The sequence below is a fragment of the Cnephaeus nilssonii genome (genome assembly GCF_951640355.1).
Source record: "Cnephaeus nilssonii genome assembly, chromosome: 17".
NCBI lineage: Eukaryota > Metazoa > Chordata > Mammalia > Chiroptera > Vespertilionidae > Cnephaeus > Cnephaeus nilssonii.
Genome location: NC_137088.1, coordinates 43,933,210 through 43,954,899, shown reverse-complemented (window position 1 = coordinate 43,954,899; position 21,690 = coordinate 43,933,210). Strand labels below are relative to the sequence as shown.

General features: G+C 42.6%; 1 protein-coding gene and 1 pseudogene across 2 annotated transcripts in view; one reads left to right on the top strand and one right to left on the bottom strand.

Moving 5' to 3' along the window:
- Positions 1-21,690, top strand: part of ERC2 (ELKS/RAB6-interacting/CAST family member 2) — a gene marked incomplete at its 3' end in the record, with an annotated part of 881,167 nt that overhangs the window by 307,331 nt on the left and 552,146 nt on the right. The gene's annotated exons all lie outside the window — the stretch shown is intronic.
- LOC307113650 (proteasome activator complex subunit 2-like) lies at positions 4,605-5,405 on the bottom strand (annotated as a pseudogene). Its single transcript has one exon. The product of its transcript is annotated as a proteasome activator complex subunit 2-like (transcript).

Genomic DNA, 21,690 nt, shown 5'->3' with positions numbered 1-21,690 from the left:
TTGGTAAGACTGGGGAAAACTAGCCCTCTAATAACAATGCTGGTAGGAATGCAAAATGGTATATCCCCTTTCAGAAGAGAATTTTGGCAACATCTGGCAAGTTACACATGTTTACCTTTGACTCAGCAATCCCAATTCTAGAAATAGATCCCAAAGATACAGCAAAAACACAGAATATCCAAGACTGTTCATTGCAACACTATCTGTAATAGTAAAAGACTGGAAACATCCAAGATGGTTACCAGGAAGGGTCTGATTGAACAAATCACTGTGATCCACAAAATGGATTAATATGTAGCGGTGCGAAAGATGAAGAATATCTCTCTATATACTGATATGGCATGACTTCTAGAATATATTGTTAAGTGAAAAAAATAGGACGTGGTTGAAGTGCATAGGATATGCTACCTAAGAGATTTGCGTATATGTATATATATATATGAATATATATATTTGTTTATATTATTTTAAAAATTGATGGACAAAGAAGTTACTTGTTTTGCAGTAAAATGAGTAGACATGGAGAGAACCTAGGCTTCTTTGAATATTTTGTTTTGTAGGTTTGACTTTGGAACCACATAAATGTTTTGCATAATTATAAAGTAAAATTAAATCTAAAAAGGCAATCGCTAGAAAGTTAAAAGGAAAATTAACCTATCTGCATATCTGAGTGGTGGTATAACCACACAGAGCAGTTCTATTCCAAGTGACTTTAAAACACAGTACTTTTGAGTGTACAATTCTATTGCGACATAATCCAGAACAAAAAAAATCGGCAAAAAATCTGAAAAATTTTTCAGTATTATATTATTGGTTATATATAGTTTGAGTATTATTATTCTAAGGCATAATAGAAGGGTGTGTGTGAAGAGTGGGATAAAACGAATGACTTTTTCTGTTGGTGTTAGTAAGAGCTTGGATTTTCAGAGCTTGGGGGAAAGGAAATACAGATATATAATTGCTGAAGTTAAGTAAAATTACTGTAGGCTTATGAGCAAATAAAAAAATTTGCCCACTGGACAAAGAATTTGAGTATTAACAACACATAAAATAACTAATATAAAACCTCTTTTGTAGATACTAGGGAATCAACACATTATTTTGTAGACTGATAAATAAGGGAAAGAAATGAGTAATCATTGTAATTCTTTCACATAAATTGTATTTCAGGGTAGTCAAAGAGTTGACAAAGAGAAGATTCTCTTTATAGCTAACAAATGAAGAAAGAATACTAGACTCTCACTATTTTGTAACTCTGAGGATAGAGCTATCAATGGCTATCACATCAAATATTAAATGCCTCCTGATAGATGCACACTCTGTTGCCGGAAAACAAAACCAGAATCTTACCAGAAATACAGAAGATAAAGAGAAAATTGGCAAACAACTCCAAAGGTTGCAGTGAGCAAGCTCTCTACCATGGGATACTCTTCCAGTACAGATGACCCTTTTTTTTCTTCTTCTTTCAAGGAAAAAGAGAGAGAGATAGAGAGGGAAACTGAAGATTAAAAACTTCAGAGACATATTAACCAATCATAATGCATGAATCTTAGGGTCCTGATTCAAATAAGCAAGTAGTAAAATTGTGAGCCAGCTGGGGAAATTTGAAGGTTGAACTGATGACAGTAAGCAATCATTGGTAAATTTTTCTAAGGTGTGTTGATGGACTTTTTCCCTTTAGTATAGAAAAATATCTTTTAAAGATGCATACTAAAATATTCACAGATGAAATTATATAATATCTTGGATTTGATTTAAAATAATTAGGGAGCTAGCCGGAAGGAGAGTGATTGGGGTCCTAGAAAAGGCAAGAGTAGCCAGGGTGGAAAATTGTTGAAGAAGGGGAATGAGTACATGAAGATGTATTATATTCTTTTCTGTACTTTTATATGTGTTTGATATTTATACAAGAAAACATTAAACACAAAATAAAAATAAAACGACTCAGTGGCTTGCATGGATTCTTTGAAATTCTTTATCAGTGACATGGATATGCCATAAGATGTCTCCCACCTACCTTTGGAATTTATGTCTTCATTTTCACAGATGCTGTTGTTGCTAAATTATTCTAATCTTGATGGTGACCCTGAAGATGATTTCAGGCCTTTTATCGAGCCAGCTAACTTACACTTTTCAGAAGGAAAAAGTGCTGTTTTAACTTTCTGTAGTCTTTGTTTTATGGAGGGGGTGGGCGTAATTTGGATATAAATGACCTAGGAGAAAGCACTGGGAAATCCGATAGGGAAACTGAATCAGTTGGGCTTTTTATGTCGAAGCTTTTGGAAATCTTTTTTCAATCTAGTCAGTCACTCTAAGACTTTGCAGCTGGCTGATGTCAGGGACCTGCTGATGATTCATTCCATTTAGGCAGGGTCAGTTCACAGCAACTTCCCTGGAAATGGCTTGGGCTGCCAGGCGCAGACATTGGCCACATGATTTTTGCTTGACATCATTTCTTTTACCCACATTGGTTGGTATCAGTCATCGGAGTATCTAATTTCTATTTTACTCTCAGTCTAGAGGTTTAGAAAACCTTATTTTGCCTGCTTGGATTCTTCTATTAATCTTACAATCTGGGTGTTTTCTGATTAGTAAAACGTAACTTTGACTCAAGGAATCCTAAATATTTTCCTTCCATACTTTAGAAAGAAAGAATGTAAAAGATGAAATACAGGTAGTAAAATCTTGTTAATTTTATTACTTTTCCATGCTAATTTTTTTGAGGCCTCTTAAATGCTATAAAAGGTGAAGCATATTCGATGTGGACTTGTTAGAATGTGTCAGTGTGTGTTTTGTAAATTGAGTTCATTTAAATCCCAGTCTAGATGAACTAAGCCAGTTTTCTTTAGAAAGTGAATTTCAAAGTAATGCCACATATTGGATGAAATACAATAGAACTAAGATCTTTATCAAAATGTCTTAATGTACTGTAGAGTGTATTTGAAAACATAAAAAAGGAAGGTATTCCCATTAAATTATGTGAGATTTGAGGGAGAATTAAGACATGGGCGATTTGAAAATACTTTTGTTCAGTTGTAGAACTTGAACAGATACATTTTTGGCAAGCTTATTTCCAATTCTTTCTTTGCTTTGGGTATATATTTTTGTTCATTTCTCCACATATCTTTAGGTCCTCGTAGACATTTATTTGTGTTCATAATCCCAGGATGACGTGGCCTCCGTCACTTTTTCTGCTCTCTCTCAGCATAGTCGTTAACATTGAGTTTCCAGAATTGTTCTCGAACTTGGCTGTACATTTCTTGAGGTGGAGCCATCTTGTCTTCCATTTTTCCTACTTCTGCAACGTCTAGTTGTTGCTCCATTTACTCTCTTTAGCTGTTGAAGGTGTGGGTTTATGTCAGGGTTGGAGAACCTTTTTCCTGCCAAGGGCCATTTGAACATTTATAACATCATTCGGGTGCCATACAAAATTATCAGCTTAAAAATTAGCCTGCTATATTTGGCCCAACATTTAATTAACTCACCACTAATGCCTTGGCAGGGCCAGAGCAAATGATTTAGTGGGCCTTCTACGGCCCGCAGGCTGGATGTTCCCCACTCCTGCTTTATATCAAGGAATCTTTTTTCTTTGTTATTGGGGTGACATTTGTTAGTGACATTATATAAGATTCAGGTTTATAATTCTATAACACTTCATCTATCTACTATTGTGGGTGTTCACCACCCCAAGTCAGGTCTCCTTCCATCACCATTTATCTTCTGGGAACGTTTCAGAGCCCAGGAAGGTGCCCCATTGACTGACCACTATGGGAAAGTGAATGTAGTTTTACACTTACTTTCATTTCATAATACTTTGCTATGATGCCAGTCTTTTAGAGATAAATTATTACACAAAACCTTATTCTGGCCTTTGATTATCTCCAGGATGAAATTTGTAATTCAACTTAGGAGCATTTCTAAAGCTCACAGGTCTTATGTATTTCTTTTGGCAAACTAATACTTTGTTACTGACTAGAGGCCCGGTGCACTGGTGGGGTCCCTTGGCCTGGCCTGTGCCTTCTAGCAATTTGGGACCCCTCAGGGGATGTCAGAGAGCTGGTATTGGCCTAATCCCTGCAGGCCAGGCCGAGAGACCCCACCAGGGCATGAATCCGTGCACCGGGCCTCTAGTATGCATATAAGATCTTTGGTTAATCTCTTCCCTCCCTCCTCCCTCCCCTCTTCTCTCTGAGATTCATCAGTCTGTTCCATGTTTCCATGCCTGTGGTTTCCACTTCTGCATTGAGCGTCTGCCCCCTGGTGGTCAGTGTGTGCCATAGCTACAGGCCAGTCGACCAGTCACTTAGGCTTTTATATATACTGTATAGATGGTTAATATAATTGAAGTGTTGTTTTACCCCCTTAGGTACTTGCAAGTGAAAAAATTAGTGGAATGAAATTACTAATGGCATTAATGCAATTTGACACATTTTGCCAACAGGACGTCTTATATATCACTAGCTGACACAGTGGTGGCAGATCATGTTTATTAAACATTTACCACATGCCAAGCCCATTTGTGATGTCAAATTATCCTCATATGAGTCCTATGAGGTTGGTGATACCTGATTTTGATGGGCTTTCTTTTCTCTTTTTTTTTCCCCCCACACAAAGTATTGGTAATTTATTTTTCTTCTTGCCCTGGGGTCAGTATATAGATGGCTTCTCTTCACCCTTTGGGTTGACAATTTTCTCCAGGTTGCTGCTAATGATATGATAAAGCTCAGCATAGAAGGCCCTTAGGTCCAGCACCATGGATCCAAGCTCCCTATCGGCTGCCTCATCTCACTCCTGCACCAAGGCCCGGTAATCCATTACAAGGGTCTCCTTAGAGGCCTTGGCCACAGCATTCCCACGTTCTGAGAAGTACTTGGAAATGGTTGTCTGGAAGGCTTCTACTTTGGCCTTGACTGCATTCACCCTCTCCAGCACCTTCTCCTGGATTGCCACCCCAAAGTCATTTCCATCCGCAATCTTGGGGATTAGGTGCTGGATCCACGTGATCACCAGAATACATTTTTCTTTGAGAGTCTAGACTTCTGGCTTAACCAAGGCAAGCAGGGCCAGGAGCTTCTCATTCCCAGGGAGAAAGCCGCACTTAGGGACTTCTTTCTTCTCCTGCTTATCTGTTTCCATCTCATCATCTTTGGGTGGAGGGTCTGGAATAAGGATGTCCAGTAAGGCTCGGAGAGAGGTCAGGTCAGCCACATTGAGGGACTCCTCTTGCAAGAGCTGATTCAGGTGTATGATCTTCTGTGGCAAGAATCTGTAGAGGAATTCCTCAGCCTCCTGGAAAAGATTTTGCCTGAAGACATCCACCTGTTTGCGGGCTTCCCCGCTCAGGCGCACCCCACAAGGCTTGGCCATGCTGCTCCAGTTGCTAGATCTCGGGTCTCTGGGCTCACCTCTTGATGGGCTGTCTTATTTTACAAAATCTGTATATGTGCAAAGTGGCATAGTTAAAATAGACTTTTATTTATTTTTAAATTATAAAGTAATGCAAGAATATATTTGTATTGTCGATTTTTATAAAATTCTTAGAATAAAAATTTTTTTTAAAATGTAGAACACATTTCTCTTTTATCTTCCTGAACACACTGAAGTTATGTCCCCTTTCCAGGGGTAACCACCCTTGCCATTTGGGGGCGGGGGTGTCCTTTCATATAATTTTCTGTGTGTTTGTATACTTTACACATAGTATTAAGTGGGGATTTTACAAACATAAATGAGATCATATTGGGTATGAAAAACAATAACTTCCTTTTTTCTATTACAGTTTCTTAGAGATTCTTCTATGTTGGTCCACACAGACCTGCGTCACTGTCCACAGCTGCTGCTCACTCCTCTCACATGCTTTTAGTCAATCATTCTCCTGTTTCCAATGTTTCTATTACAAACTTGGGTTTTTGTTTGTGTGTTTGTTTGTTAATCCTCACCCAAGGATATTTTCCCATTGACTTTTTAGAGAGAGTGGAAGGGAGGGAGGAGGGGGAGAGACAGAGAGAGACATCCATGTGAGAGAGACACATGGATTAGTTGCTTCCCTCATGCACCCCGGCCAGGGCCTGGAATCAAGCCTGCAACCCAGATACATGTCCTTGACCGGAATCGAATCCGGGACCCTTCAGTCTGCGGGCCGATGCTCTACCCATTGAGTTAACCAGCTAGGGCTATTACAGACTTGTCTTAAAGAGCCGGGCTGTGTTACCGTGTGGCCTTCACCTATTTGGGCAAAACCAAAGCAGTCTTGGTCAAGTCCTGTGTTATTTGGCGGCTGTGGAGGGTGTCAGCCCTGGGGCTGGCGGAGCTGCAGGTGAGCCCATGCGGCTGTGTGGGTTGCAGGCTAGGCACACGTGGCAGTAATTTTCCCTGGTTTCTGTTGCTGCAGGGAGGAATCAGAAATGCAGGGCAGGGTGAGCGTTGTGGTCTCCCCTAGAAAAACTTGAAGTAAACTACCCTGTTTACATTAACACCTAGTAAAAGAAAATACTAACGTTCCCAAAATAATCTTCTAAAGAGACAGCTTTAATGAGAATTTCTGAGTGAAATTTAAGTTTTAATTAAACATGCAGAGGATAAACAGTATCTTCAAAGTTCAGCCTTAAGAAGCAATAACTATTTTTTGAGAAGGAAAAGTATTTAAATACACTGGCTGCCTGGGCTTGTGATCTTTGCAAGTTGGAGCATTTGTATTTTTGAAAATGAATTGCCCAGCTGGCATGGCTCAGTGTTTGAGCATCGACCTATGAACCAGGAGGTCATGGTTTGATTCCCAGTTGGGGCACATGCCTGGGTTGTGGGCTCGATCACCAGTGTGGGGTGTGCAAGAAGCAGCTGATCAATGATACTTTCTTATCATCGATGTTTCTCTCTCTCTCTCTCTCTCTCTCTCTCTCTCTCTCTCTCTCTCTCTCTCTTCCTCTCTGAAATCAATAAAAAATATTTTAAAAAATGAATTAAAAATCCCCAAAGTTATTTAGGTCATAAAGGCATAATTTGTATGCTTTCTACGTATAGGTAGGTTCACAGGAGGCATGGGTATCTCTGAAGTAATACTCTTGGCTTTAGGGAAAGCCATTTGTACTTGCTGAAAATCAGGGGTGTTATAATTGCCCGTATCATGTCATAACTGTATGGTTCACTAATACTCTCAAGAGTGGGACAGGAAGACTGGATGAAAATGGTTAACCTTTCTGTTCCAGGAAGATGGAAGGCTGGGAAAGCAGCATGTGTGGGCTACACTCTTTAAAAACCTTGTTTTAGTAAATTGTGATTAGCAATCCTGCAATATAGATGTTGCTTTGACATGTGAGAAAACTGAGGCCTCAAGAAGTACAGTAAATATCTGAAAGATGTAGCTAAGAAGTCGTAGTGCAGGATTTCAACCCCAGTCTGGCCTGACCTCGCTGCTCCTTTGGCTATGTTTGTTTGTTTGTTTTGTTTAATAGTATGGTAGGAGCCTCCTCAATGAAAAACTTGAAATAACGTGACCTATGCATGGGGCTGTGGAAGGGAACAATTTAATGCATGGAAAATTCTAGCCTCATTTTTGTTTGTTTTCTTTTTTAAATTTATCAGAACTTTTACTACCAGGAACTAAAACAACCTTCCTTCCTTATGGTAGATAAAGTATCATGATTTATATTATTAAACTAGAGGCCTGGTGTATGAAATTTGTGTACAGGTAGGGTCCATAGGCCTGGCCGGCGAGCAGGGCCAATCGGGGCCTTCTGGCTGCCAGCTGTGGCCTTCCTTCATTCCACGCCACCCCCTGGTGGTCGGTGCATGTCATAGCAAGCGATCGATCTCCTGTGGGGACAATTTGCTTATTAGGATTTTTATATATATATGTAGATTAGTGGCCCGATGCATGAAATTCTTGCACTGGGGGGGGGGGGGGTGTTCCTCAGCCTGGCCTGCACCCTCTCCAATCTAGGACCCCTCGAAGGATGTCCTACTGCCGGTTTACAGGGATCGGGCCTAAACCGGCAGTCGGACATCCCTCTCGCAGTTCGGGACTGCTGGCTCCTAACTGCTCACCTGCCTGCCTGCCTGATTGCTCCTAACCAGTCTGCCTACCGGCCTGCTCGCCCCCAACTTCCCCCTGCCACCAGCCTGCTTGCCCCAAATGCCCCCCTCCGCCACCAGCCTGATCACCCCCAACTTCCCCCCCCCACCAGCCTGATCACCCCCAACTGCCTCCCCTGCCAGCCTGCTCAACCCCAACTGCTCCCCCCTGCTGGCCTGCTTGCCTCTACCTTCCCTCCCCACTGGCCTGCTTGCCCCCAACTGCCCCCCTGCTGGCCTGCTCACTCCAAACTGCCCCCCCCCGCTGTCCTGATCACCTCCAACTGACCCCTACTGACGGCCTGCTCACCCCCAACTGGCCCCCCTGCTGGTCTGCTTACCCCAACGGCCCCTCCCCCCACCAGCCTGATCACCCACAACTGCCGTCCCATCCTGGCCTGATCACCCACAACTGCCCTCCCCTTTTGGCCTCTAACCGCCTCTACCTTGGCCCTGCCACTATGGCTTTGCCCAGAAGAACATCCGGAAGGTCTCCTGGAAGGTCTCCCAGTCTAATTAGCATATTACCCTTTTATTAGTATAGATAGAGGCCTGGTGCACAGGTGGGGGCTGGCTGGTTTGCCCTGAAGGGTGTCCCGGATCAGGGTGCGGGGGTCCTGCTGGGGTGCCTGGCCAGCCTGGGTGAGGGGCTGATGGCTGTTGGCAGGCTGGCCAAGCCCCCCAGTGGGGACCCTCACCCCATGGGGGTTTTGGCCAGCTCGGGTGAGGGGCTGAGGGCTGTTTGCAGGCTGGCCATGGCCCCCTGTGACCCAAGCTCCCAGCCCCTCCTTTTTTGCTTTTTTTTTTTTTCAGCGCCTCCTTGAGTGGAGGCCAGGGCCGGCTGGAATCAGGTATCTGGGATTTATTTATCTTGTATAATTAAAACTTTGTAGCCTTGAGCGGAGGCCAAAGCCAGCCAGGGCGGGCAGGAAGCTTGGCTTCCTCCATCGCCGGGGCAACCTAAGCCTCCTGCTCGCTCCAGCTCTGTGGCCACCGCCATCTTGGTTGGGTTAATTTGCATACTCGCTCCTGATTGGCTGGTGGGTGTGGCTTGCGGGCATAGCGGAGGTATGGTCAATTTGCATGTTTCTCTTTTATTAGATAGGATTCACTGGCCAACTGTGCTCTAAAACAGACTTTAACAATTCTGAAGGTTAATTCTTAAGGTTATCAGAGGTCTGGGCAAGCAAAATGGCAGATTTTTCCTGAGCAGTCTGCTGACCCCTGCTCTTCAATATAGCTCCCAAATGTGGAGGATTTGGATGAAATAGTTGCTAAGAGTTTTGCACATGGACAACTCCTCAAGTCTGCAGAACTCCTTCCAGCATATGATACTAAGGTCATTCTCCCAGGAGCCACTGTGAATGTTCCCTCCATCACTGCCATGTGCTCCAGGACTGCTTCCTCTTCCCGCCCTGATTCCTTACTTACACAGTTACAAAATTACAACCAAGGTGAAAAATTTTTCACCTCCCCAATATTTCTATCTTGGCTTCTAATTTCAACACTGCAATTTCTCTCCTTCCTTCCTCTCTCCCTCCCTCCTTCCATCTCCATTCCTTCCTTCTTTACTTTTGATATCCTTTCCAGAAGAAACTAAATAACCAAGTTCTCTTCTTTTTCTACTCAGCTTGTAGCTTGCTTCCCCCAAATTGCCTCCACTGAACCTCCATGTAACCTGTGGTTCCCATATCAATGTGACAAGGTCCAGGCAGGTTTCTTAACTCAGAGAAGTCAGCTGAATGGAGACGGTTGTAATTGGAGAACAGACACTCAATCTAAGGCTGATTCTTGCCCTCAGGAACTAGAGTTCCAGTGTTGCCAGATATTTTGACTTTAAGAGAAGCAAGAAATCTAGACTTTTTTTGGGGGGGGGGGGCGGGAAACCTCTATTTTTCCAATGCTGAAAACTAATTAAAAATTATTTTGCAATAGTGTGCAGCCAAACAAAAGACATCCAAAAGACATCTGTTAGATATCACTTGGAATCTCTTTGTAAATCAAAGAAAAAAATTGAGCTTTCTTATTGTGAAGTAATTGCTCAACTCCCTCCATACTTTCTGACTTTCAGCTAAAGCAGTCTTGTACTTTTATTTCCCACAGATATTATCCCTAGATCCCTAGGAGGCAGTGGGGTGTTCTGCTCAAGATCAAGGCTTGAATATCAGCCAAATCTGGGTTAAATTAGAGCTCTATTGCATAATAATTCTGTTACCTTGGATGGGTCATTGCAGCTGTGTGAGTCACCAATAAAAGGAACTACTAATGATCTGTCTTAAATGCTTTATGGCACAACAAATATTTATTGAATATCAACTATGTACCAGGCACTGGGTTATGCATTGGGGATGCCACAGTTAATAAAAACAGACATGGCTTCGGCATTTCTGGAGTTCATTACCCAGTAGAAGATAAATATATTAATCAAATAATCTCAGTAATATAATTACGATGAAAAAGTAGGTTAGGTGCTCTGCCCAAACGAAAGGTGGTTCTAGGCTGGGTTTCCTGAAGGAAGAGATACAAGATCTGAAATCCGAAAGATGAGTGGGAGTAAACCCCGGGAGAAAAAGATGGACTAGCATTTCTGGCCAAATGGTCCAGTGTATGCTTTCTTTCCAAGGCAGTGAAAGCACCCTGATATTATGCAACCTGATTAAATCACGATCTGAATCCAGGGCAATTTTACATGGTCCCATTTTGATGAATACTGCATACTCATAGAGAAGCATAAACGTGCTGTTTCTGCTCTGTAGCTCTCTATCAGGATTCCTTTGTCAAGTGCAATAGTAATTATATCAGGCTAGAGGCCCAGTGCACGATATTCGTGTACTGAGGGTTGGGGGTCCCTCAGCCAGGCCTGCACCATTTTGCAGTCTGGGAACCCTCGGGGGATGTCCGACTGACATCCTTAGTGCTGTCACAGAGGCGGGCCACTGCGCTCGCCAGCCGTCAGCCCAGCTTGTGGCTGAGCAGTGCGCCCCCCCGCCCCCCCCCGCCCCCCCCCACCCTCCGTGGAAGCCCACTGACCACCAGGGGAGCAGCTCCTGCATTGAGCATCTGCCCCCCTGGTGTTCAGTGCATGTCATGAGACTGATCTTTCTACCGTTCGGATCAGTCAATTTGCATATTACCCTTTTATTATATAGGATGGTATAGTCTAGGTCAGTGGTCATCAACCTGTGGTTCGCAGACCACTGGTGGTCTGTGAGGTCCAAAATGTTGGCGACCGCTGGTCTAGGTTTTGCTGAGGTAACAACCGCAACATTTTAATGGTTTAAAGTAGAGGTCAACAACTATGACCCACAGGCCAGATTCTGCTGCTGCCTCCTTTTGTAAATAAATTTTTATTGGAGCACGGCCATGCCAATTCATTTACATACTGTCTAGGGCTGCTTTCCTACTACGATGGCAGAATTGATTAGTTGGGACAGAGACTATAGAGCCCGCAAAGCCAAAACTATTTACTTCCTGGCTCTTTACCAAAAACTTTGCAGTCCCTTCTTAATAGTGTGGTAGGAGCCTTCTCAATGAAAAACTCGAAATCACATGACCTTCGCATGGGGCTATGGAAGGGAACACTTTAATGCATGGAAAAGACCTAGCTTGGTACCTGCATATAATATGCTGCTGCTGCTATTTATTGTTATTCCTAATGTTATCTTCTTTCTTTTTGTTATCTTCTTAGAAACCCCTGTTCTAATTGCTAAGCCTTATGCTAGTATGTCTTATGTCAGTATTATTACTGCCATTACTAACAATAATGCTTCACATGTATTACTCACCTATGGTGTTTTACACATTATGCTGGGAGCTTTGTGTGTCATCTCCTTGAACCCTTACAAAAGTCCTCTGAAGGAGAGGTATCCCCATTTTATGGGCCCTGCTCATATTAGTAACAGACACTACCACTCCATTGGCTGAGCATTTACTCTGTGCCCAAACATGTTGCTCACGTCAGTCATAGGTCCTTATAAAACGATTTTATTTTCTAGACAAGAAAGCTGAGGCCCAGAGGTGAGTAACTTGCTCTGGGCCACACACTCTGAAGTGGTAGAGCTGAGATTCTAACTCCTGCCTGCCTAACACCAAAGCCCTTGCACATACTGTCGATCACTATGCCACACCATGTCCCATGGTTAATCCAGGTAGAGTGGGTAAAGTGACTGCCTCAGTCACCACTGTGGCCAGGGTAGCCCATTCCTTTTTCCTGGGACAGCATCTCTGTTGCATTTTTTTCTGCTCAGAGCAGTCTTGACTTTTCCTTCCCACTGTCAAATCTGCTCACCTCTAAACTCCTGTATCTTAGAGAAGCTGCTTCTTGTTGCCATAGTGACTGGTCCCAGCCTGTTTTGAACATTTTGCACTGCTCATTGGGTGCTGAAATGACAATACATTGTAGACTAGGATGAGCTCCTTGCACGGAGCAGGCGTTCATTTGGTGTGGTTTTTCCCGTGTATTTCGTGATCTGCAACTATGATTTCTTGTCTTCCTCCTTATTTCGAATATCTTACTGAGCACTTTATATGTGGCAGGCCTTATGCCACACACATGGTACCACTTTCACAGCACCCTTTTGAAGGGATCCTCTTATCATCCTGATTTACATTTGCAGAAACTGAGGCTGGCCAAGGTCAGTGGACTAGGGAGGGTGACGTGGGTGTGCAGTACCGGAGTGTCCACCAGGGCCAAGCTCTTCACTGGTTCACCTCGTGATTGCTGAGGACAGCCATTGAGGACAAAGCTGTCCATGGGGCCAGTTGTCTTTGTCTTAGCAGCTACTTATATGGAATGGAGTCCAAATGGGTCCATTCTAAGGATTATGTCAAATTCACATTGACCTGGAGAATCCAGGCAATGGCCCATTACCAAATGAGTGACAAAGCACAATGGATGGACAATTGCAATGCATAATTTTCAAACATAACCAGAATTATCAATTCCATTTACCAGGCATTGAGCACCCGCTATCCACTGTGAGTGCGCACTGAGCTGAGCATAGCGAGGGCAAATGCCCGAGGCAGTCCTACCCTCCTTGGCAGTGCATCGTCCACTCCAGGAAGAGGCAACCCCCTATTAAGAGCAAAGACTTTGTGTGTGAGGAACCCAGGTTCTAATCCAGGCTCTATCACTAGACAAATGTTGTGATTTCTGGAAATTTGCCCAATTTTTCATAACCTTAGTTTTCTCAATAGCAAAACAGGGATGATAGGAATACCTGCCTCCAACATTAGCCTCCGTATTCCATGATAGGATGCAGGTAAAACATTTAGCACAGTGCCCGTCAAAGACAGAACACTATGAAGTCTCAACTACTAATAGAGCTTGTATGCTGAGCCCTGTCAGGTACTATAGTTTAATTCTCAAAATGGATATTAACATCCCCATCTATAAGATGGAGAAGTGAATATTTGGAGTTGCTTCATAACTCAACCAGGGTTTTATACCAAGAGAGGCGGAAAAGCATTTAATGACTTTTCATGGATGCCTCTTGGGGATCACTTCCCTGGAAAACCAAATGGCTTTGGTCTATTTTTCCTGCCCAGGTAGCTAAAATCTCTGCTGATGGGTTTTTATAAGATGCTGCTCAGGTTTCGTTGTTAGGTCATGTGTGCGGGCATCTTAGAATTCTGCAGTCAGGAGGAATGGAGTGCTGACCTGGTAGTGGAAATAGTAAATTTAGGCTCTCTCCTCCCCTCCCCTCCCCGCCCCACCCCAAATATCAAACATGCATTATCTTCATCATGGTAAAGTACTTTGTAACCATTCCTACTGGTTTTCTCATAATGTAAGAAGTTAGCTAAATGCATGAACTCTGCTTTCCAGTTTATCCCTGAACTTACATATTTTAAATTGTGACTTTAAAACTCCAGGATCATCTTTTAATAATGACAACCAGCCAGAACTACATTGTTTAACATGATACTCCCCTTAGTGATTAAAGAGAAATCGATAGCCTCTCTAACAGCAGTTTGGTACCTGTGTGTATGAGTGTGTGTGTTTCTCTCATTCAAGGCTTATTACTCTCTACTAATGTGCTATTGGCCAGGATTACTTAATTAAACATGACTCAAAAGTTTGCCTTAATGCTTTAACCTAGTGACAGAAATTGCTTACCACGATTTCTTGGCTGTATGCTGCGTTTGGAATGGCAAGAAAGCAGAGTCAGGGAAATACATTCACTCTGTTAAATCTTTATTTATTTTCTAAGGAGTGAGAGAGCATTTTTATCCAAGTGATGAGAACCTCCTGGAATTGATTGACTTAAATTAGCTTGATTGCTTTTTATCAATCGCAGCTGCACTGTTTAGCATAAAAATGCAAAACATCTAAAAAGCATTTGCCTCGCAGCATACTAGAAAGATGTTTTTAGTTAGTTTTAAGATGTTTCAAATTTTTATTCTGCACAGATTCTCTGAGAATGTATCCAGAACATATCTGGTTACAGAGAATTAGTACAGATATTGTAAACTTTTGAGAAAATGAATTAAAGAAAATATGCTGTTTTATGAATTACATATTTAGAATTTGGGCTTTTTAGCTTTTAAACGTCTCTCGTTAAGTTAAACAGTTCAGCAATATTTGTTGCAGTGGCCGAGCCAAGCAAACCACTGCTAAACATTAAAAAACAGTCTTTGGAACTTTTCACATAATGAGCCATTTGGCCTTTCTTGCGGAGCCGGGACATGGTTCACTGGAATCTGGCTGTTGTAAAGTTAGGTAAAACCGGCTTTGTCTTGAAATCCTATGAATGAATTTCAGACCATCATCTTTGTTTTCTCCCGGGCTTAGATGGTTTAATGATGAGTATGAACAACTAACGAAATGTCTTCTTGTGCAGGTGCTGCTGAGAGTGTTTGCTCCGTAAGGCCCTCTGCTTCTCTTTCTGAACAAGCCGCTGTTTTTCTGATTTCCCCTTATTTGGCAGATTTTGCCTTTTGGTTCTTTCAGACTTCATTAACACCAAAATCAGAAGGCACATTCTAGGAGTTGATGAGAGAGGCTGGGAGAGAAAGAGAGAGTGAGCTGGTTGCTTGTCTTCTTGTTTTTGTCAAAACCATCTACTGGTCTTGGCTGATAGAAAGCGAATCTCCAGCAGACACCAGAACTGAAGGGCAGGGCGCCAGTTCATAGAACTAACCCTAACCCTAACCCTCACGGACCCCCAGGGGCAATTTCCTTCAGCATAAGCTCTGGGTTGCAATTCATGCTTGAAAACATATTTTCCCTTTAAACATATTTTTTCAAGTGGAGTACCAATATTTCTTTGTTGGACATTTTGGAAGTCTGTGATGTTAGAATGGCACATTCCTACCTTGACTCTGCTGATTTTTCTCCTACTGTAAAGGGTGTGAAGGGTTACACTCCTGGGTCTGTAATGAGGATGTCAAGGTCTCATGCCCTCAACTGGAGAGCGAATTGGAGTCCTTGAGCCATTGTCAGGCTGTGGGCTTCCCCCCACAGCCCTGTGAAAGCATCTGGTAGGGAATGATCAGCTCAATAATCAGAAGAGGCAGGGATATTCCACAGGAACGGGTGGGAATCCTAATAAGAGCAGATGTGCATCCTGGACTCCAGAGGTGACCTTGGTAGATATGAGATTAATGAGTTCAAAGGCTTTCCATAGCTTTTCATTCTGGATAAGTCTCTGATTATCCACTTAGATTTGTAGAATCTAATAAGCCTGCATTTAGTGTCAATCATTCTACATGCTAACCTGTTTCTGTGCTGCCTATAGGCCACGTTTCAAAAATCCTCATTTCTCCCACTTTTAATGTATTATTAATGTGCTCTGGTGACATTATTAATGTTTAAGTCAATCACAGTCTTAACATTATGACAGAATTTTCAAAATTGTTTCCATGTTCCCTTCTCATCTTTGTTATGCTGTGTTCACATTATTTTTGACATGATTACTTTTATAATATACCTACAATTTAGGGTATTGTGATTTTTAACTTAAGATAATGTCATTAACAGTGTGCTCATATGATTATAAGCTTCCTTATTTTTATTCTTAATCACACTGGGTGGTGTGCTTTCCCTAGCCACATTCCTACTTTTGATTCTTGCAGTTGTTTCTACAATTTTTCACTATTGTAGATAAATTTCAGTGTAAATGTGTTTGAACAGTTGGATTGCTGGGTCAAAGAATATAACCATATTTCTAAATTGCTTTTTTAAACTTATGTACCAAATATAATGCCTTAGCAAAAGACTGATATGAAATTCTCCACAACCGTGGTAGCACTGGCTCTGTTAAAATGTTTAGCATAACATTATTGTGCTTGGTTACTACTTTAATTACTTTACAGGATTATGTATATGTTCATGCTGTGTTTACTATGTATATTTTCTCCATGGTGGATTCTTTCTTACTTAGAATAATTGTACATTAGAGATACTAACTCTTTGTCCCCGTTGATGCAACTATTTACCCCATTTTATTGTTTGCCTTTGGAATTTTGGTTTTGTAGGTTTTCATTAAGTTTTTGGCTATAAATATAGTTGGATCTGTCATCCATTTCTGTCTTCACTTTTTTGGTTCTTCCAAAGATCAGAGAAGTACTCTGTTCTAATTTCAGCTTGTTGTCTTATACCTTGGCATTTGAGCAGTTTTAAATACAGGGTGGGGCAAAAGTAGGTTTACAGTTGTTTGTATGGAAAATAATACAATAAGTAATAAGTAATAATGTAAGAATAAACGCTGTGTTTCACATACTCACAACTATAAACCTACTTTTGCCTCATCCAGTATGCTTGTAGTTTACTTTTTTCTTTTTGAAAACATGGTCCATGTCCAAGATCATAATAACTTAAACACTGAAGTTTAAGTGTCCCATGTCCATAGTTCATGTTTTTCAATTAGCATGATGCGTAAGGACTCATTCCACCCAAAAGAGATAGCTGACCTGTGCCTTCACTCCTACACCATATTCCATTAGGTGGCTGGAGTATAATTATGTAGCCAGTTAGACTTTATTTGAAAAACCTTGCTCTTTAGCATCCAACCAGAGTCTACTTTTGTCATATGTTGCAAAGTATAAATCTAAGTTAAAATTTTCCATTTGACTAATTTATCCTGATGCAATTGAATTGTTTTTCTTCCTTGATTTTGAACCACTCTTCATCTGTTTCCCATAAATAATTGGCTCTATTTTGGGGCTCTCTCTTTTGTCAGTCAAAACAATAAAATATTCGTGCAGTATCTAGCACCAGGCTTCCCTACTCTGTGTTCTAGATAGGAAGGTAGACTGCTCCCCTCAGTACAAAATTTCCTTTTCCAGCAGCCATCCTCCCACCACTCTCCCCAACTCCTTCCACACCTGACTCTCCTCAAGTGACTTCAGTCCACACCACCCTCCCTCTGCCAAAATCTAGGGTGAGTGTCTAGGAATAAAAATCCTGTGCGCCAGTCCTTTAAAAAAGTGGCTTTGCCTCCGGGCAGTTCACCTCTCTGGCTACTAAACAACACTGTTGGTTGCTGCCTGGGCAGCTGTTGCCAACTCTGGCTGTCCTGGCTGAGGTACGCTGTCTGGGGTCCTGGTCTCAATCTTCTCCCGGGGGAACCCTCCTCATTCTTGGCCTGTGGCTGCTTAAAGCTCATCAAGTGCCTCTTGGGTCCCCACCCTATCTTGAGGTGGTTTCTGTCCTTCCTTGTTTAAAAGTCTCCTTTTCAGCCACTCTTCAGCTGGTATTTCAGGGTGAATATTCCCCAGTTTAGTTCAGTTGACCTTAGATTTTGGGAGGAAGTGGGAGGAAATCCGCTGTCATCTGCCCCTCTACTTCCCTTTCAGAATATATTAGTTATTTAATTAATTTATTTATTTTAAATTAATCAATTCTCCCTAAGCTAGTTTGTAGATCAAGTGTACCCCATGGATAATTATTTTTAGAAATGAATGAAAGAAAAACGGTTCTAGAAATAAACTGAGGAAGCATATAATGTGTTTACGGCTTGGAAGAATTAACATAATTAAAATTTTCATACTACCCAAAGCAATCTATAGGTTCAAAGCAATCCCTGTTAAAGTACCATTGGCATATTTTACACATATAGAACAAATATTCCAAAAATTTATATGGAACCAGAAAAGTCCTCAAAAATCTGCAGCAATCTTGAGAAAGAAGAACAAAGTTGGAGGGAATCACAATACCGGATATCAAACTATACTACAAAGCTCTTGTAACCAAACAGCCTGGTACTGGCACAAGAACAGGCATATAGATCAATGGCACAGAACAGAGAACCCAGAAATTGACCTACACCAATATGGTCAATTAATATTTTTTTTTGTCAATTAATATTGACAAAGGAGGCCAGGGCATACTATGGAGTGAAGTCAGTCTCTTCAATAAATGGTGCTGAGAAAATTGGACAGGACTAGGAGAAAAATGAAACTAGACCACCAACTTACACCATATAAAAGAACAAACTTAAAATGGATTAAAGGCTTAAATATAAGTCATGAAACCATAAAAATCTGAGAAGAATGCATAGGCAATAAAATCTTAGATATTGACTTTCGGTCACTTTATGACCCTTAAGTTTATTCCTATGTGCTGTATCTTTGTGATGTTCTTATGAAATTTATGTTTATATGAAGTATACAGTGTATAGTACACTTATATACATACTAGTGGCCCGGTGCATGAAATTCGTGCATGGGTGTGTGTGTGTCCCTCAGCCCAGCCTGCTCTCCGGCTGGCCTGATTGCCCCTAACTGCCATCCCCTGCCAGTCTGGTCGCCCCTCACTGTCCTCCCCTGCAGGCCTGGTTGCCCCCAACTGCCCTCCCCTGCTGGCCCGGTCACCCCTAACTGCCCTCCCCTGCTGGCCCGGTCACCCCTAACTGCCCTCCCCTGTAGGCCTGGGTCCCCCGCAACTGTCCTCCCCTGCAGGCCTGGTCCCCCCCGCCCCCAACTGCACTCCCCTGCAGGCCTGGTCCCCCCCGCCCCCAACTGCGCTCCCCTGCAGGCCTGGGTCCCCCCCAAATGTCCTCCCCTGCAGGCCTGGTCCCCTCAAACTGCCCTCCCCTGCAGGCCTGGGTCCCCCCAAAATGTCCTCCCCTGCTGGCCTGATCACCTCCAACTGCCCTCCTCTGCTGGCCCGGTCACCCCTAACTACCCTCCCTGCTGGCCTGATTGCCCACAATTGCCCTCCCCTGCAGACCTGGTCTCCCCCAACTGCCCTCCTCTGCCACCCCGGTCACCCCTAACTGCCCTCCCTGCTGGCCTGATCTTCTACAACTGCCCTCCCCTGCAGGCCTGGTTCCCCCCCCCACCCAACTTCCCTCCCCTGTAAGCCTGGTCCCCCACAACTACCTTCCCCTGCGGGCCTGGTCCCCCCAACTGCCCTCCCCTGCAGGCCTGGTCTCCCCCAACTGCCCTCCTCTGCCGGCCTGGTCACCCCCAACTGCCCACAACTGCCCTCCCCTGCCAGCCATCTTGTGGTGGCCATCTTGTGTCCACATCTTGTGGTGGCCATCTTGTGTCTACATGGGGGCAGCTATCTTTGACCACATGGAGGTTGCCATCTTGTGTATTGGAGTGATGGTCAATTTGCATATTACTCTTTTATTAGATAGGATGTGTGTGTATTCTTGTTCATTTACTCTTTTATTGTAAGAATTATGAAAACTTCTTAGTCATTTCAATTTTCATAATATATTAAGGCAAATAATGTTTTTATTCCTTTGTTGTCTATTACTTGGAAAACTTTTTTTGTGGGTTCTTATGTAGTAGTCAAACTTTAAAAAGATATTAAATCATTTATGTTTCCATTTGATGTAGGGATGTTTAAGGAGTTTCTCCAATAATGGCACTATGGTTCTTCGCTATGGAGATAGTTTTCTTAATGTTGAGAGAGCTTCTATTTTCCTTTTAAAATGTTATTGGAATGAAAGTTGCATTTTATTACATGATGTTTTAAATCAAATCAAGTGCTTATTGGCTTTCCTACTTTGCTTTTTTTACGGTGTTCCCATTAACAAAAATTTATTTATTGCCATATCCCAGGTGAGAGCCTATTTACTGTAGTGTTATTTTTAAAGTATATTACATTTCATATGCTAGTTTTATTTAGGACTTTTCTATCTATACTAATAAGAACAATTTTATACACATATAGCTAGATTGGTTTTGAGATCAGAATTATATTTCTTAGTAGCATAAATTAATATTCTCCCCTATGTTCTTGAGTAGTTTATTTAATATGGAAATTATTTGTTCTTTTAAAGTTTGACAAAATTCACTAGTTGCCATTTTAGAAGGAATAACTTTATCAATTTAGATAGAAATTTTTTTCTTTTTGGGTGGGATCATGTCTTATGTTTCTCACTTATTTTGTTAGAATGAGAAGTTTGAACAGTTACTTTTTCAGTAAGTATTTAATTTTCCCCAATAAATTACATTTTTATTTAGGTAAAGTGACATCAGGTTGATATGATCTCTCCTAACCCTTCCCCTCACCCCATTACCTCATGACTCCACCTCCTGACCTCTTGTCCTCCTGGCTCACTCCACTCCAACCACTCCACTCCCTGCTGTTGCGCCAGCATGCCAGGTGTGTGTCCTCCCTTGTTTTTTTGTACCAGTTCTCTCTACCAGGAACATTTTCCACTGTCTTGCCACATTGCCAACTCTTTTCACCTCCTTCACCTTTTCATGAGGCCTGAGGTCTTTGTTCTTTCCTCTTCCCTCTTCCTGTTAGACAGGAAGCTGTTTTATTCACTGTTATTCCTAGGGTACAGGAAACAGTAGAACACAGTAGGTACCTTATGAATATCTATAATAATAAAAGCGTAATATGCTAATTAGACCGGACAGCCAAATGACCTTCCAAATGTCATTCCAGACGTCCTTCCAGACGAAGCCACAGCAGCAGGGGCCAAGGCAGAGGCAGTTAGGGGTGATCAGGCAGGAAGGCGAGCAATTAGGGGTGATCAGGTAGGCAGGCGAGTGGTTAGGGGTGATCAGGCAGGCAGGCAGAGTGGTTAGGGGCGATCAGGCAGGCAGGTAGAGTGGTTAGGGGTGATCAGGCAGGCAGGCAGGCCAGTGGTTAGGAGCCAGCAGTCCTGGATTGTGAGAGGGATGTCTGACCGCCGGTTTTAACCCTAAACCAGCAGTTGAACATCCCCCGAGGGGTCCTGAATTACAAGAGGGTGCAGGCCGGGCTGAGCCCCCCCCGCCCACGTGCATGAATTTTGTGCACCGGGTCTCTAGTTTTTAAATAAACAAATGAAGTTCTGTGGGGATGGTTTAAGACATAGTGCATGTGGCCGAAACCTGTTTGGCTCAGTGGATAGAGCGTCGGTCTGCGGACTGAAAGGTCCCGGGTTCGATTCGGGTTAAGGGCATGTACATTGGTTGCGGGCACAACCCCGGTAGGGGGTGTGCAGGAGGCAGCTGGTCGATGTTTCTCTCTCATCGATGTTTCTAGCTCTCTATCCCTCGCCCTTCCTCTCTGTAAAAAAATCAATAAAATATGTTAAAAAAAAAAAAAGACATAGTGCATGTGGTATTTTAGCTTTAGTTCAAAATCCTAGACAGATCCTAAAATATAACTGAAAAAAATCTGGGATCTCATGTGATTCAGCCCTGTCACATTCAAAGGCACATAGC